The 23,278-nt window shown below is 33.3% G+C and overlaps 1 protein-coding gene and 1 non-coding gene across 2 annotated transcripts in view; one reads left to right on the forward strand and one right to left on the reverse strand.

Annotated features, from left to right (window-relative positions):
• Nucleotides 1-23,278, forward strand: part of GPC5 (glypican 5) — a 1,503,836-nt gene that overhangs the window by 1,054,492 nt on the left and 426,066 nt on the right. The gene's annotated exons all lie outside the window — the stretch shown is intronic.
• On the reverse strand, nt 5,089-5,195 carry LOC126016997 (U6 spliceosomal RNA). Its single transcript, XR_007498676.1, has one exon. It is a non-coding gene; the product is annotated as a U6 spliceosomal RNA (small nuclear RNA).

A 23,278-nucleotide genomic window follows, 5' to 3' on the forward strand; every position in this document is an offset into this window, starting at 1 on the left:
TCAATGTATTGCTCACAACCATTTTGCTCAAAACCATTGACCAGTACTTATTATGCCTGTGGGAAGTTCAAGATGGGTCCTCAGAAGCAGTGGCGCCCTAGGCACCACAAGAAATGACTCCTGAGCACATAGCCAAAAGTACCATCAATTGTACCTCTCTCTATTCTTCTACCCCAAAGACTACTCAGCTAATTTTGAATGAAATTCTGTCTTTTGTGATAAGAAAGATAAACTTTGTGATGTTTGTTAAATAATATATCAGGAAGCAAGAGACTATTACAATTTAGTTTCTTTCATATAGGGAATATAAACATAGAAAGAAAAGTTAATAAAACATAAACAACAGTTAGATTTAAAAATACATGGCTGTAAAAGTGAGGAAGGAAGAAAGAGTGGTGATCAATATGATTATAATAGGAATAAGCATTAGAATGGTGGTGGTAGTATATAGTACTGGTAGTATATACCAATACAGAGGGTCAATGCTGGGCTTAAAGGTGAGACAATAAAATGTTATTTTTTAAAAGGCACAAATACCTCTAAACCATTAGGCACTGCAAAGTTTTACACTGCATTGGATATTGTAAAGCTTCATTTCCTCCAATATTGAGTTAAACAGGCTAATCTATGTAAGTTAGTGAATTTCTAGAGAATTTTCTGTCAAAAATGACTTTTCAGAAAAATAGATAGCGATATAATTAATGGTCACTTAAATTGTCAAGTAAATGAATCAGTCTTGGAAATTATAGAGAGAGATTCTATTGCTAAATGACATGAACAATTCTAACAGAAATTTTATTACAAAAATAATAAAGGGAGTTTTCTTGTAATTCCTCTTCATGAAAATAGACTAGCTTGTGTCATGTCAAGGTGTTTTGAAAAACTAGATGTTCATTGTGTTTAATAATAAAGATATTGACATAAAATAACTTCATTTTGGTTTTCTTGTTGCTGTTGTTGGTTTTTTTGGGGAGATTTAGAAGTACTACTAGGTGTGGTCCAAAAAGAAACAAACAAATAAATATACAAAAAATCTGAAAAGTGTAAACTCTTTGTCATAAAATAGTCATATAGCAAAACTAGAATTTATTTCTTAATTTTATAAAATTATGATATGAATATATAATTGTATTTGCTTGCTTTAAACAACTACTAGATAAGTAAGTAAAACCTAACAAAACTTTAGACAGTATAAAGTTTCAGAATATGAAAAGTCATTCACTCTTCCTTTGAATTTTCATTCCTTATTTAAGTAGCACTACATAGTTTTAAATATGCGTTTGTTCATTTGTGAAAGTATCCATCAAATATTTATTATGTTACTTAGAATTTTATGTTTATCATTGTGTCAAATTATTTGAGTATATTTGATGTTCATACTGTGTCCAATATGTTGGATCTCAAATATAAATACTACTTACAGGGAGATATAAATTACAAACCAACTATTTTATTCCTCATGGTATCTTCTCTAATGGATGCTGTCACTTTTGAGATGAACATCTGTATGTCTTCTTTGGAGAAGTATCTACTAAAATCGTTTTCATTTTTAATAATTTTACTTTATGTTAAATATATGTTGACATATGTTTGATGTCACCTATGTCTTATTTTATACAATTTGCTGTTTGATGTTTTATGTCCAAGTTCTTTGATATATTTCAATTTTTGTGGGGTATACTGTTAGAGAAAAGCCTTTCCTCAATCTATTTATGTTCCTGGTTCCTTAGCTATAAATTGAGTAATAAGTATAGGATTTTTTCTAGGTTCTCAATTCTGTTTCATTGATCTGAGTATAATTTAATACTCATATAGTTCCATTTACTATAAAAGTGAGAAGTATTTTTATATCCCCATTTTTGTTGTTTTACTTTGGATTATGTCTGTTATATTGAGTCTTTTCTAGGAATATAAAATATTCTGGTTTTTATTTTCTGTGAATAAATACATTCATGTTTAGGATTATATTTAATCTTTCTCTTGCTTGCAATGAGAACATATCAATCACAGTATGGAATATTCTTTCTTCTTTTGTATCTTCATCTTTTTACCAGTTTATTTTTACTTTTTAGTTCATAACAATCTTACCTCTTCGTTTAAATGTATTATAATACAACTATTTATTTTTGTTATTAAATGGATTTATTTCTGTGAGTTTTCTTTTTGCTAGATTTCTATTTTATATTGAAATGCAAAGGCTTTCTGTATCTAATAATGTAACCTAACATTCAAAATCAGCTCATTATTCTAATAGTTTTTTATTGGAATTCTTGGAACTTTACATAGATGCTTATATGTCATCATGTCATTTGAACATAGTGAGAAATTTGCTCTCCAGTTTGTTTAACACTTATATCTTTCTTTGTTTTTAATTTCTAATACTATATTGAATAATAATGCTGAAACAATCTATCTTTGTTCCATTCCTAATCTTGAAAAAAAGCTTTTGGTCTTTGACCTTTGAATCTGATGAATATCCTTAAAATATGTGATGCTTTGTATTTTCTGATGTAGTGCAATGCACTTGGAAAATTCTCTTAGTAATACCTTTACTGCACCCCATAGATTCTGCTAATGAAACCATGTCTTCATTTATTGTTTCTGTGTATTTTTTATTTCCATCTAATTTCATCATTAACCTAGTACTTACAGAGTACATGTTGTTTAGATTCCAAAGATTTGTAGTTTTCTCCTTTCTATTTTTGATTTCTAGTTTCCTTCAACTGTGATCTGAAAAGATGCTTAATATTATATCAATCTTTATTAACTTATTAACACTTTTTTATGGACAGCTGATTTACCCTTGAGAAATGGTCACTAAGCACTTTAAATAACGGACGTTGTGTTATCCTTTATATTTGTCTTACCTAATTTGTTGATCCAGGCCAGTTATTGTTTTCTCATTTTCTCTTTCTGTCTGGGTGATATATTCATTATAGTAGTTATGTACTAGGTACCTTATTATCACTGTGATCTGTGAAAAATTGTTAATATATGCTTTATACATTTCAGTGCTTCTACATTGTGTGTTTTAGGAGTTTTTTTGTAAATGTCCTATAGTCACTTTATTATGTTTATCTTTATCACTTGTTAGCTTTTATGTCTGTAAGTATATTTTATCTGACATAAATATAGCAATTCCTGCCTTTAAATTTTTATTGGAATAGCAGACTACTTTTTTATTGTTTTATTTTAAGTCTAGTTTCAGTTTTATAATCTTTTGTAGACTGCATACTATTGAGTTGTGTATTTTAATTCATTCAACAAGTTCGTACTTTTTAATGAACATAGTGGCCATCATCAGAACAATTAATAAAATATACCACAAATAGTTTAAAATATATAAATAAATTGCACATTAAAGTATTTTTAAGGACTGGAGTAATAGCACAGCATGCAGAAAGTTTGTCATGCAGGCAGCCAACCGGGGTTTGATCCCTAGCATCCTATATTGCTAGTGGAGCCTTGGGCTCCAAAATGAGGATCTGGTGTGGCGCAGGTCTGGAAGCAAATGTTGACACAGGAAATAATCCACACAGTGAAGAGGTACAAGAACAGGTTCAAGAAATCCAGAACTCAATCAAGGAATTCAACCGCCCAAGCTTTCTGCTCCTAAGAAGAAAGGCTGCTCAGTGGAAGAAGACCAAAGAATAAGTCTCTGCCTTACTCAGACCCCTGCTTTTATTGACAAAAATCAGGCCACACCCTAGGGTGAGAGAGGAATACCAAGTAGGGAATAATATAATATACAATCACCAGATTACACCCTAAGGTGGAGTACAGATATTGATTAGGGTAGTAAACCAACTCTATAGGTTCCCAGGAGTCTGCCGGGAGTAATTTCTGAGCGCAGAGCTAGAAGTAACTTCTGAGTGTTGCTGGGCATGAACCTAAACTAAATAAAACAAAAAAGCAAAAAAAAAAAAAAAAAAAAAAAAAAACATTCTGAAAGGAAATAAATCTCTATATTTTAATTTTAAAGATTCATTCCCATTGAGCAATGATTTTCACTGCAGAATAATTTGCAGAATAATTGTAGCCAAGGAATAATTGTAAATTATGATACATCTACATTAAAACTTTTGTAAGAATAAATACAGGAAGAGATTCGTGTGTGATATCAAGACAAGGAACAAAAACCTATGAGATAGAAATGCAATGTCCTGAAAGAAAAAAAAAAAAGTGGAAGGGGCTCAGGGGCCAAGTGCTCTCAGTTGCACTGGGTGAAATTAGAAATGGTCAGAACTAAGTAACCAAGCCAAAGTTAATGACAATAGAATCAAGAAGGCCAGATTTTAACAAGCTAAACACAAGATGAACCTGTTAAACTAGTAGTCTAGGGTGATGATATGGGATAAATGCTGGGAACTCTGGTGGAGGGTTGTCAATACTGGTGGTGAGAAAGGCACTAATTCACTGTCACTCTATTACTGAAATAGAACTATGAAGGGCTTATAATTCACAATTGACTCAATAAAATTTAAAAAATATATAGAAGTCTTGGACACATGCAAGTATATATCAAAGGGATTCTCCTGTTTTCTCATGATTTATATTATTTGAAAAGGTAGAAACAGTCACTCCTGAATCATTTATTAACATTTTTCCATTATCTGCTTTAGAGTACATTACTTAACCCACCATAAGTATAAATTGCAAAGAAAATTGCAGAGAAACAACATGCAGTTACTTTAGTAATAACATCATTTCTGAATATAAAACAATTTACTAATAATATTAAAAAAGGTGTTGAATTTTCAGAGGAAAATAAAAGATGGTAAATTGTACATTAATTCTTTAATTCATAATGTAATTTTTATAAAACCTAGTCTAAATATTTTACTTTAATAAGTTATATTAAAGTAAACTACCCACATTCACTATTTTGGCATTGACCCAGACATTCATTTAAAATGTGTTTTATTAAAGCACTTTGATTTACAAAGTTACTCAAAATAGAGTCTTCTATACAATTTTCCTGCACTTGTCTAACCAATAATGCCTACTTCCCATCACCAGTGTTTCCAGGTTCCTTCCCCAACCACCTTGCCTACCCCCAGACTTGCCATCTCAACAAGTAACTTAAAAAAAAAAAAGGAACGTTTCATGAATTTGAATGTCATCCTTGTGCAGGGCTCATGCTAATCTTCTCTGTATCGTTCCCATTTTAGTCTATGTGCTGTGGAAGCGAGCACTCAACAAGTAACTTTTTTAAGTTCAGTTTATACAGCTTAGGACTAATGATTTTAGTGTTTTCATTCTGTGGATTCAATACTACCATTTCTTAACACCACTGTTGTACATGAATCCACTTGACCTCTGCCCCAATGCTTTTCATTTGTCTCCCCAACTAGTCCCCTCCCTTCCAAACACTTTCTTTCCTTTTCTTCCCAATACTTTATTGCCAAAGGTCATGTCATAAAGCCTATCCCCTATAAACCATTTTTATTCCCTTATCCAATTGTTCTAAGTATCTATAAGTAATATTATTCTGTGTTTATCCTTCTTCTGCTTGCTTAATTCAACATCTTCCAGTTACATCCATGTTGTAATGAATTGAATGATTTCATCATACCTAATATCTGTGTAGTTTTCCATTTTAATATGTTTATATACATCTATTTTCATATACATATATACAACTGTTTATCTATTTATAAATGTATATATGTATTTTTCCCCATGTTCCTTATGCCGAAATGCAGGGAGAAAAGGACTCTCATTCACTGCTGGAGGTTATGTCAACTGGTTCAGTCTTCTTGTAAAACAACATAGATATTTTCAAGAAACTAGAAATAGAGCTTTCATATAACCAAGCAATATTCCTAGAAAGTAATCTTCCTTAAGGTCCCAAAAACACAATGCAGAGAAGTCCTCTGCACTCCTGTATTCACTCTATTCAGCTCTATTCACAATAGCCAAAACACCCTTGAACACCACCAGGTGTTGTCCCCAAGTAAAACAAACAAACCAAAATAACGCCCTAATAATTAGGTAATTCAAATATAACAATCATACATTTGGCCTTGTTTTATAAAACATTCTTTACCATTTATGAAAAGGCAATTACTGAATTTCCTCTGTTGTCTAAATAATAATAAAAACACACACAAAAAAGATTGAGAACTATTATGATATATGGAAGGAGTGCCAACTTTTAGTAAGATATTTGTTGCAAATACTGCTAAAAGCATTTTACTAGATGTGAGTTTAAAGTGATTTAAATAGTTTCCTTTAAGGATTGAATTATGACAATAAATTTAGTTTTGGCTAATACTATTTAAATAATCTCACAGCAGCGAATTTATTATATAACAATTTTAAAAGCTGTTTATTTTTTTCAAGTTTTCATTTGTTTTAAAAATTTGCTGTGATTATGATAGCTGAGACTAGCTTATTTTTCCTTTCAAAATTACATAAGATAGAAAAAATTCTGTTTTATAAAATTATATATGATCAAATAATATATAATATGAGATATATAATGTGTGTATAATCTCATATGTGAAATTTAAAGACCAACTATACAAATTTAGTTTAGTGTTTTTTTGAGGTTAGCTATATAACTTTACTGTGTAAAAGTGTAAAAACATTCATTACCTTCGGGAATTATGATTTATGGTAAATGGTCTAGACCTTATGTTTATTGAGTACAAACATAGATTCCATGGGACACTTGACATTGTCCTAGGATAATTATGTTAAAATGTGAGTTCTTAAAAATATAGCCAATTAATCTCTTAGAGTTTAATAGACCTGGTTTTCCTAAGGTGAATGTGTTTCATTTTGTGATTAATTAGTGTCATTATCACTTAATGCCCTGATTAAACATCTGTTTAAGTACACTAATCCAAGAAATAACATACATGCATGATACTTTATATTAACACAGATATAAATTCACTACATTAATCCATATAGTACTTTTATATTGAAATAATTAAATAAAATATATATGTAATTGCACACTTCTATCTACATACACATGCTCTTGAAGTACATACTGTTTAACCCCTATGCAAATTACTTTTAACATTTATATCCCTCAAACTGTAATTGAAATCAGCCCATTATCCTGATGTAGTGATCACTATTGTCAAAATTCACCTTTTTAAATTTGTCCTCTTTGCGTGATGATTCTAAGATGTGTGTTAAAACTTTGTAGGCCTAGAAATTTTCGACCAGAAAAGCTTAGGTGACTAAAGGACATGTTTATTATCTACTTCCTGCTATTGACTATTGAAGACATTTAGTAACCATCAAAAAATAAAATACCATACAGAACCATGTCCTCATTAGTGATAAATTTTATGTAAGATGATGTTGGATTAATGAAAAATGAATATTTTATTTCAGTGATTGAAAGTGACTAGCAATAACCACCACCACCAATTTAAGTTAGGATGGCTATCCTATGGTTCTATGAACAGTGAGCTATTTAATTTGTTGGTTATTACATTTTTGTCATTGAAAAATTACATCTATTTTGTGACATGTGAGACTGAATTTCATGTGTCAATAAAGTTTTATTACAATATTTCACTCTCAGTGGTGAAGTATTGTCTATAGTTGCTCTTTAGCTACAAGATTTGAGGGGCTGGGCGGTGGCGCTAAAGGTAAGGTGCGCCTGCCTTGCCTGCGGTAGCCTTGGACGGACCGCGGTTCGATCCCCCGGTGTCCCATATGGTCCCCCAAGCCAGGAGCAACTTCTGAGCGCATAGCCAGGAGTAACCCCTGAGCGTTACCGGGTGTGGCCCAAAAACCAAAAAAAAAAAAAAAAAGATTTGAATAGTTGTCGAAGACCCTATGGTCTGGAAAGTAATTGCTAAAATATTTACTATTTATTTCTTATTTTATTAGTGAATACTTACATTAAATAAGTTAGTGATATTTTATTTCACTAGCTAAAGGATGGTATTTTTACTGTGCTAGAATTTGTTTCCAAGCCTGTGACTATTTGTTTTAAGGGTATAATGATAATGTCATGTCCATTACAATCTAATGAACTTTTGAATACCAGAACCTTTTTCCACCTTGGTAATTTCAGTTCAACAGTTAGATTTGATTTAAAGAACATTGTCTCTTCCTTCCCTTCTTGCATTTTTCTAAAGTATGCTAAATATTTTTAAAGTCATCTATCATTTTTTGTTTGTTTGTTTGTTTATTGGTTTTGGGGACACACTCTGTGACACTCAGGGGTTACTCCTGGCTCTGCACTCAGAAATTGCTCTTGGCTTGGGGGACCATATGTAACACCGGGGAATCAAACCATGGTCAGTCCTAGATCAGTTGTGTGCAAGGCAAATGCCCTACCACTGTGCCACCACTCTGGCCCCTAAAAGTCATCTATCCTTTTTATTTCACTCTATGACTTACTTTGCTTAGCAAATGACATCGATGTTTTAGTGAGGAAGCAATATTCTTATAACTCAACAATATTTTATTATATATATTTTTTTCTGTCTATCTCTCCATCTATTTCTAACACTTCTTTATTTACTCATATGTCATGAGCAGACAGATTATTCTTAATCTCGTCTGACAGGACTGCAAAGGACAAAGTTGTGTATATTCATATCTTTTCAAATTGCTGATGTTTATATTAAATCAGGAACCAGAATTACTATATCTGTGGTAGTTTCATTTTTAAATTTCAGAGGAATCTTCGCAACATTTTAATAATGGCTAAATCACTTTAGATTCCTACAAACAGAAAATGCTATGCTTCCTTTGCTCCACATCCCCAACAATGCTGGTTGCTGATCTTTCTGATAGTTTATTCTCACTATTCATAAGAAATATGTCATTGTCATTTTGACTTGCCTTTTCCTGACAACCAGGAATGCTACACCATTTCTCATCTGTCTATTGCCCAACTCTATGTCTTTTTTGAAGAACTGTCTGTTAATCTCTTCTCATTTTTTGGTGATGGTAACATTTTGTTGTTGTTTTATGAGTGCTTTACATAGCTTGGATTTTAGCATTTTGTCAGATATATGCTGTGTATATTTGTCCCATTCTGTATGATGTCTCTCTGTTTAATAGTTTCTTCTGCAATGCAAACTCTCTTTTGATTTGATAAACTCTCATCTGTTTTTATTTGCTTTAGTTTTCCTTGCCAATAGATTCTAATCAATAAGAATTCTCTGAAGCCAGTATCATAGAGCGCCATACCTGTGTTTTCTTAAATGTGTTTTGTGGCTTTTAATTTAAAATCTCATCTTTAATGTAGTTAGTTATTTTATGTGCATTATTATAGTTACATAATTTTATTTTAGTTTTTACAAGTGATTTTTTATTTAATTTTCCCAGTAACATTTGTTGATGAGGTCTTTATTTCACCATTTATGCTCTTGGTTCTTTTTTTTGGGGCGGTGGGGGGCATACCCACTGATGGTCTGGGGTTACTCCTGGCTCTGCACTCAGAAATCACTCCTGATTTGAAGGACCATATGGGATGCAGTTGATCAAACCTTTGTCCATCCTGGATCAGACGGGTGTGCAAGGCAAATGACCTACCTCTGAGTCATTGGTCCAGCCACATCCTTTTTTTTTTAATTATACAGTTAAACAATATTTCTATAGGTAGACATTTTGGTATTTATATACTTATATACATAACTATATTAATATATTATGTTTTAAATTTTTTATCAACTATTTAAAATATGGGTTTTTGATTGGTAATAAATATAGGCAAGATGTGTTAGCTCCATTTTTATGGATATGCATGGGACACGCTGACAAATATAGAATTTAAAATACAAATTGCATTAAATGAATAATTATGGAGATGTGACATGTGTTAAATGATTTAAATTTATTTTAAATTTAAGTTATCAAAGCTGCTGACTGCCCACACAGGAAATTTTAGTGACTTGTCCAAAGCAGATTGGACTGAGTGGGTGTTGGAAACTTAACTAAAATCTTATTTCATACTCTAAATGAAGGTATTCTCTTTATCTTAGAGTTACTTATAAGTCATACAATATACAGAGTATTGCTTTTATGTAATTCCTTTATGCTTTTTTTTTGTTTTGCTTTGTTTTTGTTTTGGGGCCACACCTGGCAATGCTAATTGTTTACTCCTGGTTTGGCACTCAGAAATTGCTCCTGGCAGGCTCTAATAAAGATATGGGATGCAGGGATATGAACCCGGGTCCATCCTTTGTTGGTAGCATGCAAGTCAAAACCTTACCACTGTGCTATTATTCTGGCCCCATCCTTTATGTTTCTTAACAAGCAAACTTCAGTAAAATTTTAGTATTATCAATAATTTGTGTTGAAACAGTTTAGATTGCATTAGTCTAAAAGACAGTAAATAAAACAAGTTTGTTTTATTGGCTAGAAATTATAAACACATAGCTTCTACTTAAGGATTTCAACTTGTCTTTATCATAAAAGATTATGTACATTCAATAAGGTCTTAACCCCTTCCTTCAAAGCTTGTCTACTCGGAATAGTAGGTACTTGCTATTTTTTCTTTTTTACTTATTTTTTGTGCCCAAATTGAAGAAAAGTAAGAGGAAGTGATTGGACAGAGATTATAAGATTAACCAAGAGGGAAAAAAGACTTGTTTTTATCAATGACTAAAACAGTTGTAACAATAAACAAAAGTGAGCTTAGTCTCAGGTAAAGACAGTTAAGATAAACTGTCTGCTTTGAGGTTGAGTAACAAGTAGACCTACCAAGGACAAAATTTCCCATTAACCTGTATCTCTTTTCATTTTTTTGTTTTTTTTTTGTTGTTGTTGTTATTGTTTTATGAGTGGTTTATATAGCTTGCATTTTAGCATTTTGTCAGATACATGCTGTGTATATTTGTCCCATTCTGTTTAATGATAGTTTCTTTTGCAGTGCAGACTCTCTTTTGGTTTGATAAACTCCCATATGTTTTTATTTGCGTTAGTTTTCCTTGCCAATGGATTCTAATCACTAAGAATTTCTCTTAAGCCAGTATCATTAGAAATTACTATATAATTAGAAAGAAGACAATGGAAAGGTTTACTTGAGTTTAAATACAGAATTGTCCTGGGAGATAGCTTAAAGTGCTGTATGCATGCTTTGTTTATGAAAAATGTCATGAAGGATTTTATCCTCAGCACTGCAAGATTTCCTAGACACTACTTGGGGTTACCACTTTTTTAAAAATAGCTTCTCAAACATAAAAGAGAACTTTGCATTCCTCATATTTGTAAAATATAAGTATGCTTTTTTTTTGTTGATTCCTAAAAAGGAAAGGATACAATCTACCAATATTTTCCATTTTTGTGCATTTCTATTTCTTTTACGGGCTATTTGTAATGTCTCCATATTTTATAAATTAATCTCTGAGCCAAATCAGATTATTAGTGCAGTGAATTGGAAGGTCATTGACTTGTTAATTCAAAAGCTTAGTCCCTGTTTCCTTTGAACAGGTCAGTTACTATGGCCAAGTCAAAGGATGCAGTAATATGGACCACCCTGGTCTTTTTCCTTTTTATATTCAAATTATATTGTGGAGACAGATAATGAACTGCTTGGTACATATTTTACTACATAGCTAAAAGTAATCAAAATCATATGAAAGGGAGATACAGGTATTATAAAAGCTTATGAGAGAATTGATATAATCAAGTGGATTTTGAAGTTGTATTTTTCAGGCTTAGAAAGTAAATACGATTCACTGTTTTTTATTTTCTAAGAACAGCAGAATAAACCAGCCCTGAAGCTAAAAAAGGAAGCATATATGTATATCTTTAAAAAAAAACAACAACAGAAAAGACTGTATAACATACAGAGTGGGCAGGTTATGGAAGAATAACAATAAAAAAAAAGAGGCAGGATAAGGTCTGGTATGTGCTTCAACAATCATGCATTTGTGTATAGAGATACTACAGTAGCTAAGGGCTTGCTTTACACTCAGGTAACTGGTATTTATCCTCATCACCACATACAATCATCTAAACCATTGCCAGGAATGATCTAGAATGAAGAGATAGGATTAAACCCTGAGCAACAATGAGTGTAGTTCTAAACCAAGTGAAAAAGAATAATATATGTGAATTACAGAAAATAAACTATCTTACCAACAAACTTAATTAGTTTAAAACAAAATATTTCAAAAAATATTACTAACACACAAACATTTAAAAATATATATATTTTTTGGTTTTGAGGCCAGACCATATAATTCTCAGGAAGCATATGAGTTGCTAGGAATTGAATCAAAATTGGCTGATCCAAAAATCTTATGCTTGGGTCTGAGAGACAGCACAGGACTTTTGCTTCACATGCAGCTGACCCAGGAGGGACCCAGTTTGATTCTCAGCATCCAATTTGGGCCCCCAGCCTGCCAGGGATGATTTCTAAACACAGATCCAGGAGTGATCTTTGAATGCCACCAGTTGTGGCAGAGAATTATTTTTTTTAACTATATATTTATTGATTTTAAAAAATAATTATTTTCTGATGTTGTTCACATGATGTTTCCTTCTATTAACCTGTCCTTGGAAATAGAGTTCTGGGTTAGAGTCTAGGTTTTTAGGATACTTTGTCCATTTCCTTAATTAACTTCTTTGTGCATCATGTATGCCATATAATCATCTTGCTTTTGTCTTTTTGATTTATTTCACTTTTTGTGACATTCTCCACTGTCATCCACATTGCAGTAAACAGCCAAAAACATTCAGGATTTTTAATGCAACACTCTAGAGAATGAATTAAATTAGAGGAAGTCCAGAGTAAATGCGGAAAATGGACTAGGAAATAATTAACATGATTCATTATGGAACTAAAATATATAAGCATTCATAGAGCAACTAAAAGTAGGCAGACTAGAGATATATTTAGAAAATGAAACCACATGCATCTATCTTGTCAGTAATTCATAGGGAATATCAGACAGACTTTAGATATGTTTCTAGATTCTATGAATGGACACAGGAATGTGATAGTTATTCTTCAGAGAGAACACTGATCCCAGAGATTTGCAGGAAATATGCATTAGATTACTGAGCTTGAAGTCTCTGTGATTTAGCTGGATAAAAATTATGAACGTTCAATTAGATGGGAGTAGGATGCTCAGGGGAGGATCACAATTGGATATAAAAGTTGAAATGTAGTAACAGAGAAAGGCAATACAGGCCATGGCTGTTTTCTTCTGCAAAAGGAACCGAGATGCAAATGTATTTAGAAGCAAGTCCTAAGAAGTTCTCGGCTATGTCCAGAATAGTAAGACAGTTTGCTATTAATAATGCAAGCTTAAGATAATACTAAAGAACACCTCAAAGTCACTTGAGGTTATTGGTAAATTTCAAGGTCACATCTCTATCAGAGTCAGTAGGTTGAAAAGTTAATTAGGTGAAAATTCAAGATTATGAGATTATGGAAGATTTTCTATTGGCAAAGACCCTTTTCCTAATTTCAGTGGATTCCTTTAATACATATCCTTGCATGAAAAAAAAAGTGATAGAGCAAGTATTCTTTCAATTCTTCTTGTAATAGCAATTATTTCATTATCTGTATTTAAGTCTCCTTACTTAATTATCCCAGAAGTTCCTATATTCAAATATTCTCCATTTAGGGCATATGAATTTGGGGACACGAACTTGTTCATAGTCATACTGGTATTCTAGTTCTTAAAATATTGGTTGTCATCTATAGCTACTAAAAGTTTGCTAACGATGTTTTTTTTTAAGAATTTATTTTTTTTATTTTTAATTATGAGGACAAAGATGGAAAGAAAGAGGACAAAGTTACAGTGGAAGGAAAACCACCCATAAACAGAATTCTTAGAAGAAATTCCCTTGCTGATACCTTAATTTTGAACTTTCAGCCAAAGAGCATTAAGAAAAATAAAATAGAACCCACATACAATTACTTTGTTCCTCAAGTCCTCAGATTGTAGTACATTATAACATTTCTTAGCAGTACACAATGCAATGTAAGGTCATAAAACTTATGTAACTCTTTAAACATTGAAGGAATAGTATTTTCTTACATTTCCTTGCATATGCATATTACTTTAGGTTAACCTCAAAAGTTTAAGTGGTTTTTTTTGTTTGTTTTAAGGATTAGAATCAAAGGAGCACCATAAAAAGGGTGTTAGAGTGGCAGTTGTTGTTTGCATAGACCCACCAAAATATGAGGGACATGGAAAGGAAAAGCCTTGGCCTAAATACAAGGAGACCCTTCCCCTGAACTTTCCTGGCAGAAGACCATCTCTAGGCTCCAGGCAAACTAGTTTGTCCAATCCAAGTTATTGTCTGTAGTGCCAATACTCTTTTATTTTTCACAGCCTCTTTTGTTGATATCATGTTTCTGTATTAAAAATCCTGGAATCTGCATATCCTAAATTGAGGGCAGGTAGAGCGTCCTCTAGTTTCACCTCACAATAAAAGGGCTCTGCAGAGAGCCCTGTCCTGTAAGCAGCTCGTTGTTGTTAAGTCTTCTTAGTGTTGAGGGAATTCTCTTTTGAGCAGGTCAAAGTCAGAGCAGCGGTAGGGTCTTCTCTGGTAGAGGATTGCTTCCAGAAAATGTTATGAATGAACTCGGATGTATTGTAGATATCTTCCCTGATTCAGTGGTGAATGGAGAATGTCCATTCTTCTGAGGCCTGTGCCAGGTCATTATGTCAATGTTCAGGGTATAAGGATCCATTGCACTATAATATTTGTGTGTTCCTATCTCTATTAGATAAGAACTTATTTGTATGTATAGTATTTTCCCATTTTAATGTGCCTATGCAAACAATGAACAATGCCACATGGCATTATAGGCCAATATGGGGCTGCAAGAACAAGTCCAACAATCTCCATGACATGGTTCAAACAAAAGCATTAAACTGAGGGACTCTTCCACCAAAAATTCCTTATTGAACAGCTCACAAAGAAAAAAGATAAAAAGTGGGGAAATGGTCACTGTATAAGAGAATATTTAGTAAGTGTTATAGCTGTCAAAGAAAATAGACATAAAATATTCAAAAGCTGTGCGTGTCCATTGTATGTCTTTTGAAATAGTTGGGGGTTGTTAAATCTAGTGCAACACTTTGGTCTGTGATTAGGACTGTGCAGTACTGAACTTAAAAAGGGTAAATGGGGGGTACTGATGCTGGGGGTTGAGAGAGTTAAGGAGAAAAAATGAGCTTTACAGGGGTGCGCGAAGGGGCAGGGTACAAGATGGACATTCTGCATACACAAAACATAACTTAAAGATAGAGAATACTATCAATATGTACCTCCCGTATAGTCCCTGCGTGGTTTTGAACATGTAAACTGGTAAGAAATTGCCAGAGACTGCCTTATTGAAAACGAGCAGCTTTCAGCACCCCCCAAGTTTGGACCCACCTTTTCTGGTCACCTGGGCAGGCTCCCAGGGAAGGCCTGGAGGCCAGGGGGCAGGAGAAGGGACAGCTGGGGGCCTACCAAGGCTCCCCACACCCCCAAGCTAGGGAGAAGGCCTTTGACCTGGGGTCTCCCCAGACCCCATGCCGGCTAGAGCTAGCCTCCAGATCAAGAAAGGATTCGGTAGAGAACTGGAAGCCAGGATCTGTCTGCCCTTCTCCCTGTGCCCTTCTCCTCTCCGCTGGGGGAAGGGCGGGGAAAGCTCTGGATCCCCTCAAGGAGGGACCACCGGACACCCACCTTTTCTGGCCACCTAGGCTGGCTCCCAGAGAAGGCCTGGAGGCGGGGGGGGGGCAGAGGAGGGGATGGCTAGGGGCCTACCAAGCTCCCCACACCCCCAAGCTAGGGAGAAAGCCTTCGACCTGGGGTCTCCCCAGACCCCATGCTGGCTAGAGCTAGCCTCCAGATCCTAACAATGTTTTTAATAGTAAAGTATTTAGAGTTAATAAACTAAATGATAATCTTTTTTTTTTTTTTTTTTGGTTTTTGGGCCACACCCGGTGGTGCTCAGGGGTTACTCCTGGCTATCTGCTCAGAAATAGCTCCTGGCAGGCACGGAGGACCATATGGGACACCGGGATTCGAACCAATCACCTTTGGTCTTGGATCGGCTGCTTGCAAGGCAAACGCTGTTGTGCTATCTCTCCGGGCCCATGATAATCTTTGATATCTGAGAAAAATGAGAAAATAATTAGATATACAAAAGAAAAAAATCATAGAAAAGGGTTAACTTTTTCATACCATAAGGTCAGATTGAGGTAGAAATAGATTTGTAGATTTGGTAATAATTGGTGCTTAATTTTCTTTACTTTTTGTCGTTGTTTTGTGTCAGGGGCTCATCTAGTAATACTGAAGCTTTACTCCTAAATTTCTCCTCAGGCATTACTCATAGTATACTTTGGGTTCCATGTGAGTTACAAGGGATCAATCAAATTCAGGGCAAGTGCCTTCCTTTTATACTATTTCTCTGACCTTATCTTCATTTTTAATATGAAATAAAGTCAAGAAGGGTGCTATATAATGAATACAAAATGATTTTTTCTTTTTAACAAATTTTTGTGTTGTGGTTTTGGAGCCACACCCAAGGGATATTCAGGAGTTACTACTGGCTCAGCACTCATGAACTACTCTTGGCAGTGCCTGGGGGACCATATGAGATGCCAGGGATCAAACCTGGGTCAGCCATAGACAAGATAAATACTCTACCTACTATAATATCTCTCTGGCACCTGGTCTTTTCAATATATGGTGTTAGAATAACTAATTACCCACCCGCAAAAAGCAAGTTGGAATTTTCTGTCACTATACAAATAGTTTCAAACCATTTCATAGAAATAAATGCAATAGATAAATTTATTTAAAAATACTTCTCAAGGAAAATATAGTAGTGTATCTTTATATCTTTACATTAGGCAAAGTCTTTTTAGATAGAACATCAAAAGCACATGTGAGAAGATAAAAATAAATTGGACTATCAAATTCAGAACATTTGCACTTCAAAAGATATGATCAAGAAAGTGAAAGGAATATATTAAGTATATATAATAAAAAGAGATAAAAATAAAGTGATGGCTTATGTGAGAGAAGATATTTGAGAAACACATAGCACAGAAGAGGTTGCAGTTTACATAAATAACCCTTACAATTCAATGAAAAGAAGGCAATCTAGGTTGTAATATAGGTGACAATCTCAATAGACAGTTCTTAAGAAAGATTACAAAAATGGCAAATAAGCACATGAAAATATGTTCGACCTCATTGGGCATCATGAAATGTAAATTTACTCAATAGTGAGATATTACTTCACATATGCCAGGGTGAATAAAATAGAATAAAATATATAAAAATGTCTTAGAAGAATGTGGGAATGTAAAATCCCCACGACTTTCTGGTGCTAATGGAACATGACACAGCTATGCTGAAAAATAGGTCATTAGTTTCCCAAAAACTTACATACAAATTTATCAACCATTTAGTAATCCCACTTATTCAAAAGAAGTGAAGATATGCCAGCCCCAGAAAGAGGAGTAGGAAAGAAACCTGACTAATATCACCAGGTCCCAAGTGAGAGAGGACAGTTTGCTTACTCATGTGAAACACACAATAATACTAGACTATAATGTGTTAGCCCCTGTGGTCCCAAAAATAAAAAATAAATAAATAAAAACAAAACCACTAAAAAAAAATTCTGTGAGCACAAAAATGTCAGACAAGATGATTAAGGGAAGAGTTAGAATAAGCTACTGCAGCAAAAATAATTTGATTTTTAAATATTTGCACAGAAAAAGGAACCATGTGGATGAAGAACTGAAAGCTAGGGAAAAGAAGAGATTCTGAAATCACTAACATATTCAGATTTTTATTCTAATATACTTCATTATTTGGGATCTTAATGATGGATTATTATAATAGAGCTCACTTAAAATTTATTTGGAAGATGTCCTTTTATTGGACAGATCAAGCTTAAACTCTCAGTCATTTTGTTCGTTCAGTTTTTGTGTGTTGTATAGTGAAGGCAAATTACATGGAATATTACTAGAAATGATGTTGAGAAACCAGTGATTTAGCACTGGTATTCTTTCTTCATCAATGAAACACATTTTAGTTAGGAAAATATCAAATCACCCTCCAATCCTTCAAGTAAACCAGTCTTTGACCCTGGAGAGTAAACATGCCCTGCCTATTGTAAATAATAAGAAATCTAAATTCTCTCATTGCTTATTAGATGTGAAAAGCAAAGGATAAGATGTGCCAACCACATAAAATGAACTGTCAATTTCACTCAAAGAAACACTTAAGTCTAGTTATGCTTATAAGCTACAGCAACTTACTTAGTCATAAAAATCAGTAAGATTGCCACAGAGGTCATCAACAGAACCATTGGCACTGAGAAAAACATTCTGAGTCCCATAACAATGAGACAGAAGTCTCATTCTTCATTAGACCATGGTCAAAACAAAGTTATATTTCTATGTTTTTATATTAAAAACTGTTAGATATTGTATTGCCTGTTATGGCCATAACAAGTAATATTTTCTTTCTTTCATTAACACGTTATTCTCTTTTAACTGGTACCTCTCTGAAAAACTAGACTGTGCATAAAACAAGAGATCAATAATCACTGGAATAAAAATTCAAATTGACTTGATTTTACTATTGAACTATGGGTGAAATAACCGAGGTTAAATGTTATTGAATGCCAAATCTGCACTCTGAACTCTGAACTCAATGTTTCTCAATAAGTAATGGATTTATTACTATCAAGATTATGTTTTTCTTAATATTTCAGAATGGCACAGAAATATTTTGATTCACAGAGGATATGATAGTATTAGATTATCTTTTATTTTTATTAATGTACTTAAACATCTTATACTCAAAAAGTAGTTCTTTGATTAGTGATATTGTGATGATTATTGCAAATGACTTCTAGTAAAAATCCACCCCTAGTTCTCTTCGGTTTATCATTTACAAATGATATACACCAATCACTCAGAAAGAATCTTTAGAGAGAGAGAGAGAGAGAGAGAGAGAGAGAGAGAGAGTGTCCCATGATGATCTTTCCATTCTTTCTCCAAATATGGCCAAGATATCATTTCTTTTTGGAAAGAAATGTCTTATTCTCAAGCATCATGGACTATTGACATTTGATGAATAAGATCATTAGATAGGACGCCAGGAATGTCTCTTACCAGTTGCCAAAGCTCAAATCATTGTAATGTTTTCCATTTCATTCCTTTTTTTCAGTACAATCTCCCACCCCAACCTAGACTTCGTTCTCAAACCAATAACTTCTACATATAATGGTGAAATTTCTCTTGTCTTCAATATGTGACTTTTTCCAAAAGACAAAGTCTAAAAACACATTTCAAATAAAGTGTTTTTCTAGTGAAGTTTTTTCAATAGTCTACTGAAAATTCTCAATTCCCAGATTGTCACTAGTATCTAATTCCTTAATTTTAGAGCCATCAAACTGGTCATTTATTAAAAAAAATAGTAGTGAATATGACCAAAAAGTTGGGGTTTGGACTGGCTTGATGGCTTTTCCCAATAAGTATTTTATTTTCTGCACTTGCATCTTTCTTTCTGTGTAGATATTAGATACCATGAGGAAAACTTAGTGGAGTCTCAAATCTTTAATTAAAGAGACAGTTGCTTCTCCTACTTTGTTGTTGTTGTTGTTTTATTTTTTTTAATATACATAAAAGGTTTTCTTTTTTATCCTACACTTTTAGAAGATAAGGGAACATTGTCTGTCTGCAGCCAAGGCATGGCTCTTTCTATGTTTGGGACAGAGAAGGTGGATGAAGGAAAACTATATTCTTCATGCTAGCAAGGCACTCTCTTTCTTGCCCTGGTGCTTTTTGTTGCTAATGCTGAGGCACTCTTTCAACTGATCTAAATGTCACCTTTACTCCAAATAAGCTATTGCTAAGTATTGTACCCTTCTGTAATGTAAGAAATTCTGTCACTGATGAGTGCTGCCATGGACAAGCCTGTCTATACTTAGGACTGGTTATTCTGCAAGATATTCTCTTTACTTCCTCCACTAATTCATTTCTCTTTTCTTCATGATCACTAGGACTTTGTAAAGATTTGTTTGTCCTCTCCTATTCAAAAGGCTATAAAAAGCTTGCATAAGGAATAGGACTACTTTTGTATTCTACCCAACCAAATATTCCACAAATTTATTTTCAAACTTTGCTTCTGCAAATACATCTGATAATTCCCATCTTAAATTCATCATTATAACTGAATGAGAGATTTAGCATCTATTTAAAGATGTCTCTGAATTTAGGTCATATGTGTAATCTATCTTAATCTTTATTCCCTCTTTCATGGCAGAAACAGACTAAAAAAGATCAATACTTAACACTTCAGATATTTTCCAGTAAATTCTTCCAAGAACTCTATAATCAGGTGAACCATGGAATCTATGCTTATGCTTTTCAACATCTCAACCCAAAACAAGGTACATGGCTCCCAGAAGAACCAAAATCCTAAAGTTTATAAGAAATGTTGGAAACCTAGCACAGCCCACCCTGACTACTACCATCACTGCCATCATTTCTGAGGCAATATTAGTTTCAGACTCTATCATTCCATAGTTACCTTCTTCTACTTATATTAGGTAAAGGTGGGTTTGATTTAATCTGGCTTTCATCAGCCTTCTTTCAATGAATCTTTAGAAAAATGTTAGTCCCTCCTTTGGAGATTCTAATTATTTAGAATATAACTATTTGGGGGTAAATTCAAGGCCTAATAAAATATCTACAAGCCAGCTGGCTTTTAATTTATCTTTACTTTTAAAATAATATCATTATTTAAGTAGCATGCTTATACATGTTTTTGCAGTTGTGTTTCTTTTTTAAAAAGTTCCTCTTATATGTGTTATATTAGTAAATTAGCAATAAACGTGAATTGAAAAATTATAAAATTAGTGAGCACACCTCTTTAGAATTGGAAAGGGCCAATACCTTCATAAATTTTGTGTTTTACATTAGCACTCAATAATAGACTCTTGACTAATAAATACTTTTTAGGATGAATCATATATTTAGATACTTCCAATAAACATCTTCAAAATATTTAAGACAGAACAAGAGATGCTGCTTGCTAATATCGACATGTTTCAATGTAATTTTACTCTTTTTCTTAATTTATCTAATATCCTACATTCCCACCAAGTTCAGATTACATATTATTTTGCTAATAGTGAACTGGGAATAATAACCACCCAACAGTTGTTCGGTGTATCAATTTGCTAATTATGTTAAGCAATTGAGAGACTGAAAGCATTAACAGTTATTGTTGTTTGGAGAATGAAGTTGTCTCCAGCAAAGCAGAGTAAAGGAGCAGCAGAGTTACAGTAAATTCAACCTGATGCTGCCATTAGTTTAAATGCTCTGCTAAATGGTACCAACTGAGATCATTAACTTTGCTTTCATAGCAATTTTCTTCACGTTACTTAGCAACTTCACTTCAAAAATACCCATTTCACATCCCTGTAGCCTAAGGAGCATCATTAGTAGTGAAATTACATGTTTGATCATATAGTCAGTGAAAAGATAAAATGTTGTCCTGAAGATTTCTGACTGACTGCTATGAGACTCCTCAGACAGCATGCATCTATGGCAAATGCTTCCATAACAGAGCCTCACAAACAGCATAAATGTTTTCCACCCCAAAATCCAAACACTGAAGGAATTGCATTCATATGTGAGATACTGCAAATTATGAAATCACAACGGATGCATTGTCATGTAATTAGTATATATTACAACTGAAGATTAACTGAAACTTGAAAATATACAGCAATCCTGATTTCCCGACCCCATGTAAAAGGTTTCAAGATTAATAACTATAATTTAAATATGATCACACCTTTTTTACTAACAAGAATATTTCAATAATATAATAATTTTACAAGAATAATAGCTTCTTCAGAAATCATTGTACTATAACAAATTAGAAACTGTAGGACTACAGAAATTTAAATTTAATAAAACCTTTATAAGAAACTGTTCTTTACAATTTTTTCTCTTTTTTCCCATGTTTTATAATTAGCATGTGCCATTGGTATGAATAAATAACTTTTTCTTAACAAACAGGTGTTCTGAATTTATTTTTTTTTTGGTTTTTGGGTCACACCCATTTGACGCTCAGGGGTTACTCCTGGCTATGCGCTCAGAAATCACTCCTGGTTTGGGGGGACCATATGGGACGCCGGGGGATCGAACCGCAGTCCTTCCTATACTAGCGCTTGCAAGGCAGATACCTTACCTCTAATGCCACCTTCCCAGCCCCAGGTTCTGATTTTTAGTCACTCCATGACTGCAGTAACTTTTTTTCATGCCTCTTTTTTTTTATGCGTCTTTTTTTGTCCATGCCTCTCTTTTCTAATTCTCTTAAAAATTTGAATTGTGTATTTGAATCTTGACAGCTCTAAAAGTCATCACAACACTACTGATGGAGACTTTAGTAATAATTTTTATTTCAGTACTTGAGGGGAAGTTCTGCTCAGTGCCAACTTGTCCAGGGCACCTCGATCCTGTCCAATTTCTAGTCCTTTTTCACTTTCCTTACTAGTCATTTACAATCTCCTGTATCTATCATTGCTTCCTTTCTACTACTTTTTATCTACATCAGTCATACTTAGTCACTGCCTCCCTCAGTAAAAATGCCACTCAGTATCAGACGATTGATTACTAGGTGTACTTTTTATGTGATTTATGCTATTTTCTAACATCTTTAGAGACTCTAATTAGGTGATGTCTATCCCATACCTATAAATCAACAAGTTTTTAATCTGTATCAAAGCTCTAAACAAATTATACATTCTAAATACATTCCTCCAACTCTCTACTGGACAAATTACATGAAATAAGGAGAAATAGGGTTTTAATAATTTTTAAAATTTATTTCTGCCCTTTTATATCACAAAAAAAGAAACATTCTTATTGTTCCTTCTGTCAAGTAACATTGTTTTCAGAACAATATCTAAAACTTGAATTCTAAGATGACAGTTTAATTTTTATTAGAAGAATATTTCAATTTACTTTCCTAGTACCAACTATTATTTAGAAGATTCTTACATACAGGAGTTTTTACACTATTATTACTATTGAAAAAAATGTTCAAAATAGCTGTGGAAAACACTAATATTTAAAGGCAAATGATTTGCAGCTTATTAGCATCCTAGTTAAATTTATGGATCCCCAAAAAGAAATATAACTGAATATAAGATAAAGTTTCATGGCATAAATTATTACATATTTTTCTTTAAATGCTTGATGCTCTGAATTACACAATATTCTCATATTGCTCTTAAATTTCCCATTCAGTTACACTCAGGATAGCTACCAGAGTCTTCTAGGGTGCAATAAAGTCAAAT

This window comes from Suncus etruscus, chromosome 8 (assembly GCF_024139225.1).
Source record: "Suncus etruscus isolate mSunEtr1 chromosome 8, mSunEtr1.pri.cur, whole genome shotgun sequence".
NCBI classification, from domain to species: domain Eukaryota; kingdom Metazoa; phylum Chordata; class Mammalia; order Eulipotyphla; family Soricidae; genus Suncus; species Suncus etruscus.